We start from the raw sequence: 7,938 nt of genomic DNA on the forward strand, positions 1-7,938 counted from the left end.
TAATTAAATATAATTTCATTGTTCAACAGCTTAATTAAAACGAATCAATGCTTTTGCAATTAAATATACTGTTAATAAAAATATATAAATAAGTGTATATATATATTTACAGTATAACAGTATATTTAATTGCAAAAGCATTGATTCGTTTTAATTAAGCTGTTGAACAACGAAAATATATTTAATTAATAAGCACATTTTCGTTCTAATAAAGCTATTTTCGTTCAACAGCTTAATTAAAACGAATCAATGCTTTTGCAATTAAATATACTGTTAATAAAAATATATAAAAGTGTGTGTGTGTGTGTGTATATATATATATATATATATATATATATATATATATATATATATATATATATACAGTATATTTAATTGAAAAAGCATTGATTCGTTTTAATTATGTTTTTGAACAACAAAAATAGTTTTATTAGAACGAAAATGTGCTTATTAATTAAATATATTAACTATTACAGGGTGCAGTGTTATTGCCGGCAATTACTATTGCCGATAATACCGTTCACTGTACAGTAATGGCCAAAGGTTTTTAGAATGACACAAATATATTTTAACATTATCTGCTGCCCTCTAGTTTTTATGTGTTTGTCAAATGTTTTATCACATATAGAAATATAATTGCAATCATATGAGTAACAAAAGCTTATATTGACAGTTAGCAGCAAGTCAATATTTGCGGTGTTGACCCTTCTTGAGGACCTCTGCAATTCTCACTGGCATGCTCTCAATCAACTTCTGGACCAAATCCTGACTGATAGCAGTCCATTCTTGCACAATCAATGCTTGCATTTTGTCAGAATTTGTTGGTTTTTGTTTGTCCACCCGTCTCTTGATGATTGATTATAAGTTCTCAATGGGATTAAGATCTGGGGAGTTTCCAGGTCATGGGCCCAAAATCTCTGTTTTGTTTCCTGAGCCATTTAGGGTGCCTTCACACCTACCGGATCCACAGCGGATCTCACTTCTGCGGATTCGTAGCAAGAACCACTGCGGATCCAGTACCATTCACCCTTATGATAGCACATACTCGCAGCGGGTTTAACCCCCCACTGTCCGCAGACCCCCCCCCCCCCCGCTGTCAGCCCATCCCCGGCCGCAACCACCCCATCCCCGGCTGATCTGAGCGGGACTGGAGCCGGCAGCCTCACTGCCGAGCAGGTACTGTATGCTCTCGGCGGCGGGCTGCAGGATGTGGCTGGGGATGGGCCGATGCGGCCGGGGATGGGGGATGCGGCGGCGAGGGGTTAAAGCACATATTCACAGCGGGATGTCAATCCCGCTGCGAGTATGTGCTATCATAGGGGTGAATTATTACTGGATCCGCAGCTGATCTCGCTGCGAATCCACAGAAGTGAGATCTGCTGCGGATCCGGTAGGTGTGAAGGCACCCTTGGAGCACCTTGCCATAAAGCAAAGGTGATAACTATCATGCTGGAAAAGGCATTGTTGATCGCCAAACTGCTCTTGGACGGTTGGGAGAAGTTGCTCTTGGAGGACATTCTGGTATAATTCTTTATTCATGGCTGTGTTTTTAGGCAAGACTGTGAGAGTCTCGATTCTCTTGGGTGAGAAGCAACCCCATACATGAATGGTTTCAGGATGTTTTACAGTTGGCATGATAAGACTGGTGGTAGCGCTCACCTCCTCCGAATAAGCTGTTTTCCAGATGTCCCAAACAATCGAGGACTGGGGTAAAGTCCTTTTCTCTGATGAATCCCCAGTCCACTCCCTGTACCTTTTGCAGAATATCAGTCTGTCCCTGATGTTTTTTCTGGAGAGAAGTGGCTTCGTTGCTGCCCTCCTTGAGACCAGGCCTTGCTCCAAGAGTCTCCGCCTCACAGTGCGTGCAGATGCACTCACAACTGCCTGCTGCCATTCCTGAGCAAGCTCTGCACTGCTGGTAGCCCGATCCCGCAGCTGAAACCTTTTTAAGAGACTGTGCTGGCGTTTGCTGGTCTTTCTTGGGCGCCCTGGAGCCTTTTTGGCAACAATGGAACCTCTCTCCTTGAAGTTCTTCATGATGCAATAGATTGTTGACTGAGGTGCAATCTTTCTAGCTGCGATACTCTTCCCTGTTAGGTCATTTTTGTGCAGTGTAATGATGACTGCATGTGTTTCTTTAGAGATAACCATGATTAACAGAAGAGAAACAATTATGCCAAGCACCAGCCTCCTTTTAAAGAGTCCAGTGGTGTCATTCTTACTTGATAAGGACAGGGCTGGAGATCAATCTGTGTTAATGGAGCAATCACTGAAACGATGTTTGCAGCCCTGCCTTAAAAGGACCAGCTATGATGTTGAAATGTGTTTTGGGGGATAAAGTTAATTTTCTAGGCGAATATCGACTTTGCAAGTAATTGCTGTTAAGCTGATCACTCTTTATAACATGGAGTATATGCAAATTGGCAATTTGAAAACTGAAGCAGTAGATTTTGTAAAAATTAATATTTGTATCATTATCAAAACTTTTGGCCATGACTGTATACTCCTTGTGTGCCAAGTAGGGATGAGCGAACCGTAATGAACCAGATTCGTTACAAATTTTGCAAAAAGTTTGGTTAGTCACCGAACCGAACTTTGAGAAAGTTCGTAACAAATCTGGTTAAAATAACAATAACAAAATCACAGAATAGACCAGGATTATTGCTCCTATAATACCTTGTATCCTGGTTTTCTGTGAATATCAAGGTGTCTGTTAGGGTGAGAGTGTTAGTGTCACTGTCGTGAAATATTTTTTGGCAGAAATCAATAGTCCAGGCGAATTTAAGAGACTTTGTAATTGGGTTTATTATCCGAAAAATGAATTTTTATCATGAAAAAGCAGTTTGAAGCTTCCCCCTGTCTTCATTGTTCTCCTATAGAGAGAGGGAAATGAGAAACCAAAACAGGACAATAAAGAGTTAATTAAAAGCTACATTACCCTGCTCTCTCCTCTGATGTCACCACTGACCTCTCTGACCTCTGAATAGCACTCTGAATAGCGACCCCCTTGTGTAATCCTTTGTTCTCTGCTGCCGACATTTTTCCTCCGTCTCTCCTCCCCCCTCTCCTCTCCATAGCACAGACAGGACGTGTCTGAGATTTCCTGATTCCGAGCAGTGGATGACAGAAAGGAGAGGGGGGGACCTGAGAAAAGGCTTTGTAATTGTGTTTTAGGCAAATGTGAATTTTTTTTTTTTTTTTTTGCAGAAATAGTCCAGGAGATTTTAAGAAACTTTTTAAATGCAGATAATGGCATGACAGTGACTCTTTAACCCCTTAAGGTCAAAGCCAATTTTCGTTTTTGCACTTTTTCTTTTTCCACTTTGTTTAAAAGGCCATAGCAGTTGCATTTTTTCACCTAGAGACCCACATGAGCCCTTATTTTTTGCGACACCAATTAAACTTTGCAATGACAGACTTTATTTTCCCATAAAAAATGCTGCGAAACTGGAAAAAAATAATTTGCACCGTCAAATTATAAAAAAGGAATTTGTTTTTACTTAGGGGAGTTTTGCATTTACGCTGTTCGCCCTATGGAAAAAGTGACTAGTTATGCATGTTCCTCACATCAGTACGATTACAACGATATGTAACATGTATAACTCTATCTGATGGCTTTTAAAAAAATTCAAACCATTGTTAACAGATATGTTCCTTAAAATCGCTCTATTCCCAGGCTTAAAGCGCTTTTATCCTTTGGTCTATGGGGCTGTGTCAGGTGTCATTTTTTGCGCCATATGTACTTTCAATCGGTACCTTGATTGCGCATATTTGACTTTTTGTTCGCTTTTTATTACAATTTTTCTGTATTTGAATGCAAAAATGCACAATTTTGCACTTTGGAATTTTTTTGCGCTGACGCAGTTTACCGTGCGAGATCGGGGATGTGATTTAATAGTTCGGGCTATTACGCACGCGGCAACCCCTATTAAAAGTCCAAATCACCCCCTTTTCCCCATTTTATAAATAAATAAACACTTTTTTACTTTTTTTTTTTTTACATTAACTATAAGTCCCCCTGGGGGACTTGTATATATACAGCACTAATCTCTCATAGAGATCAATGCTGTGTATATACACAGCAAAGATCCACTTGATCGGTGATAGATTGCTTTAGCCTGTTGCAGGCCACAGCAATCTATTGCCGAGCCGGGATCAGCGTCATTGCGACGCTGAGGCCCGGCATGGGCAGAAGAATGGATCTTTCCCCCGCGATCGCATTCCGGGGGGAGATCCGACCCACTAGACACCAGGGACGTGTGGTACAAAGCATTTCAATGCAGGTGTGTCAGGTTTGACAGCTGTATTGAAATGCTTAATTAGCCGGCGCAGCAAAGAGACCCGTGCCGGCTAATAGAGGCGCTTCCCGGCTACAGATAGCGTCCCATGACGTACCCCGCTCTGAACGGCGCAGCTCCCGGCTGCTAAGGGGTTAAGTTAGTCTCCTCAGATATAACTGGGTGCTGTCTAATCAAAAATGTAATTTGACAGCTGTCTGTGAGTATCAACCAAGACACATGAAAGCGACTTCAGTGTTCAAGCTGATCTACTTTATTAAGTGAAAATCTCTGTTTATATCTTTACAAAGCTTCAAAAAAAGTAAAAAAAAAAAAAAGTCCCATTCTCACAAAATTAGATGCTACTTGGGGCTAGGGAGGAAGACAGTGAGACTAATGGGTTTCGATATTTAATCGAATAGGCAAGTATCGGGGTCTCCTCGACTCGATATTCGAAAATTAGTATTTCACTACTCTCTCATCTCTAATCCTCACATGTCTGATTTACTGCAATCACTGAATTTCCCCCATTAGCAGCACAATGGCGGCTCCTCCGGGGTGGGGTGTGATTAGTCTCAGGGGAGGCAGGAAGTTTCCCTCCTTTATTGCATCTTATTAACATTCATCTGGAAGGATCCCTCCCTTCTATACTGACTCCTCAGCCCAGAACTACAGAGGGGCCTCCATGCATATCAATAACGTGTAGCAGAGCTGAATGTTAGTTTTTAGTATTTATTTTTAAAGCCACTTTGATTCCAGAGTGATGTACAGATGACAAGGGGGTAACATACGGAACAACACACAAAAATACTGGTACATAGGAATAGAGGACCCTGCCCGCGAGGGCTTACATCTACAAGGTGGGGGGGAGGGAGAAAGATGGCGAGGAGGCAGCTAGATGCAGTGTGGTGCAGTTATTGTGGGTTGTAGTCTAAAGAGATGGGTTTTCCAGTTGCTCTTAAAGGTCATGATGGTGGATTAGAGCCAGATGTGTCTGGGTAGTGAGTTCTGGAATAAAGGGGATGATTGGGAGGAATCTTGGAGGTTGTTTTGTGAGGTGCAGACAAGGGGAAAGCACAAATGGAGGTTGTGTGATGTAATCTCTGCGCGTTTAGAAGGTCAGTGCCATATTGTAACGGTTCCACAAAAAAATATCATGACATTGACATTTACATTCCTTAAAGCTTTAGTAAGTAACCACTAGTGCTATGCAAGTAACTCTCTTCATACCTCATCCAATGAAATGGTAACACGAGCCTTAGTAGAAGAACACCTACCCCCTGGATATATATATACTAGCTGCCATTTTTAACACTGTGTATGATCAACTTTGGTCTCATTTATTTAGAGTGTGGGATTCTTCTGTGCACGATAAATACTTTTAATTTATAATTTGGAGCAGACTGTTTTTTAATGCACTCAAAGAGAGTGCTGTTATACTGACTGAGGATTAGAGGTTTTAGCAGGGACGGTAACAGGGTTTCAAGTTAGAGAGGGGACAGGTTGTTTTTAGACTTTAAGGTTACAGTTGACAATTTAAAATGACTTTGTTGGGCAATGGGAGACGGTGAGGGGATTGGCAGAGCAAGGGTAGAAGCAGAGGTAGAGCGAGGGAGGAGGTGGATTAAGGAGAGTTAAGGATAGACTGGAGGGGAGTGAGGATGTAAGGCCAGAGAGGAGGATGTTACAGTAGTCCAAGCAGGAGATAAGGAGAATATGTACCAGTAGCTTTGAGTTGGGTGAGAAAAAAAAGTATATTCCGGAAATGTTTTTGAGGTGAAGGTGGAAGAAGTGTAAGGGTCTGAATGTCCACTGTGAATTACAGAGAAGAATCAAAGATTACCCCAAGGACTTGTGGGAAAGGGGACAGCCAATGACAGTGATTGATAGATTTCATATGTTATTAAATGTTCATGATGTGAACAGTGAAAATATAAAGTTTACTCCCAGGTTTACCTTAAGTCCTATGGTGACCACTGAGTCCATACTGTGACCTGTCATCTAGTTATATACTGTGTAAGACCCTTCCTATCTTCGACCATTCTATATATGATGGATTCAGTGTTTTTTCTTTTCACCCAAAACCAGAAATGGATTGAAAACACAGAAAGGCTATGTACACACTGTTGAAATTGAGTGTCTGGCCGTCATTTCACCCCTAGGTGACCTAGGATGTACAGGTATGCCACAGCCACATGTCACCAGAAGACCCTGGACGTACCTGTATATAATGAATTGCTACTGCACCCTGACAAACCTCCCCCCCCCCCCCCCTTCTAACACCATCCCTTCACCCCCACCACTCCAACACCACCAACATCCCTCTCAAAAACAGAGTTTCAGGCTATATCACACAGGAGTAGGATCCAGACAGGATTGGCCTGGAAGGGAGTTTACAAGACCATGAGAAAGAAGAAATACCTCACACCCGTCGACTCAAATAAAACTTTTGAATAAAAACTTTTTAAAAATAAAATTCACATATTTGACAGATCCCGTCAAATATTATATTTAAAATTGAAGGAGGCTTTATTTTTGAAAATTTTTGAAAAATTATTGAAGTAAACCCCGTTTGAGATTAATTGTAATTCACTGTGCACAAAAATATAGGAGTCAGCAGATTCACCCTACTCAGAACTATTAAAGAAGTGACAAATGCATGTCCCCTGCAGCAATGACCCCCCAGAACACAGAGCCAAATATGGGGTACAGTTCTGGCTGGACATAGCTTCTCTCGCTGACCAGGGGCATTTTACAAACCACATTTCCAGTATGGAGCACACACCAATAAGGTATCTGAGTTATGACTCGTGGGCAAACATGAAGCCTTGTCAAATAACTCCTGCCTTTTAGAACATTTGGATGCCACCCTCTAGCTGCCAGTAGAGATGAGCGAACCTGGAGCATGCTCGAGTCCATCCGAACCCGAACGTTTGGCATTTGATTAGCGGGAGCTGCTGAAGTTGGACAAAGCCCTAAGGCTATGTGGAAAACATGGATGTAGTCATTGGCTGTATCCATGTTTTCCAGACAACCTTAGAGCTTTATCCAAGTTCAGCAGCCCCAGCTAATCAAATGCCAAACGTACGGGTTTGGATGAACTCGAACCCGAACCTGGTTCGCTCATCTCTAGCTGCCAGGATAACATGGATGAAGCCTATGGTCATCAATTTGTTCCAGATGGTGGGAGTTTAATGGCTTTGTGTTTGGTCACAAGTCTGGACCCCAACACGTCACTGAAGCAACTCACTACACTACTGATATATCCAGAGGTGATGAGGTCTTGGTTGATATTTGGGTTATATGGACACAAATATCGTAAGCTCGCCACCCACGTCAAGGGGCCTCATCTACAGCGAGTCCCTAACTATCTAGCACAGGAACAAAAAATAACTAACTAAAGATCAAGATCAAAGCCTCCAGCAATTGGCAGCCATCTGCCAGGGTAAGCTCCCACCACATGTCTCTATATTGAATCCTCTTTTTCTGCTAGAACTTGTATAAAAGTATAAGAACAATATAACACAATGATCTTCCCCAAGCCTGTCTGCAATGTATTATGTGACTAGTATATAATATATGTGGGTATGTTGGTGTAATATGTGGTGTGATATATAGTGTAGGGGACCTGTGCGTATCTATAAAGTATATAGATGGATAT

At 41.7% G+C, this 7,938-nt stretch overlaps 1 protein-coding gene across 2 annotated transcripts in view; it reads left to right on the forward strand.

The window, feature by feature from the left end:
- Window positions 1-7,938, forward strand: part of LOC138786710 (zinc finger protein 665-like) — a 524,499-nt gene that overhangs the window by 231,309 nt on the left and 285,252 nt on the right. The gene's annotated exons all lie outside the window — the stretch shown is intronic.

The sequence above is a fragment of the Dendropsophus ebraccatus genome, chromosome 3 (assembly GCF_027789765.1).
Source record: "Dendropsophus ebraccatus isolate aDenEbr1 chromosome 3, aDenEbr1.pat, whole genome shotgun sequence".
NCBI classification, from domain to species: Eukaryota; Metazoa; Chordata; class Amphibia; order Anura; family Hylidae; genus Dendropsophus; species Dendropsophus ebraccatus.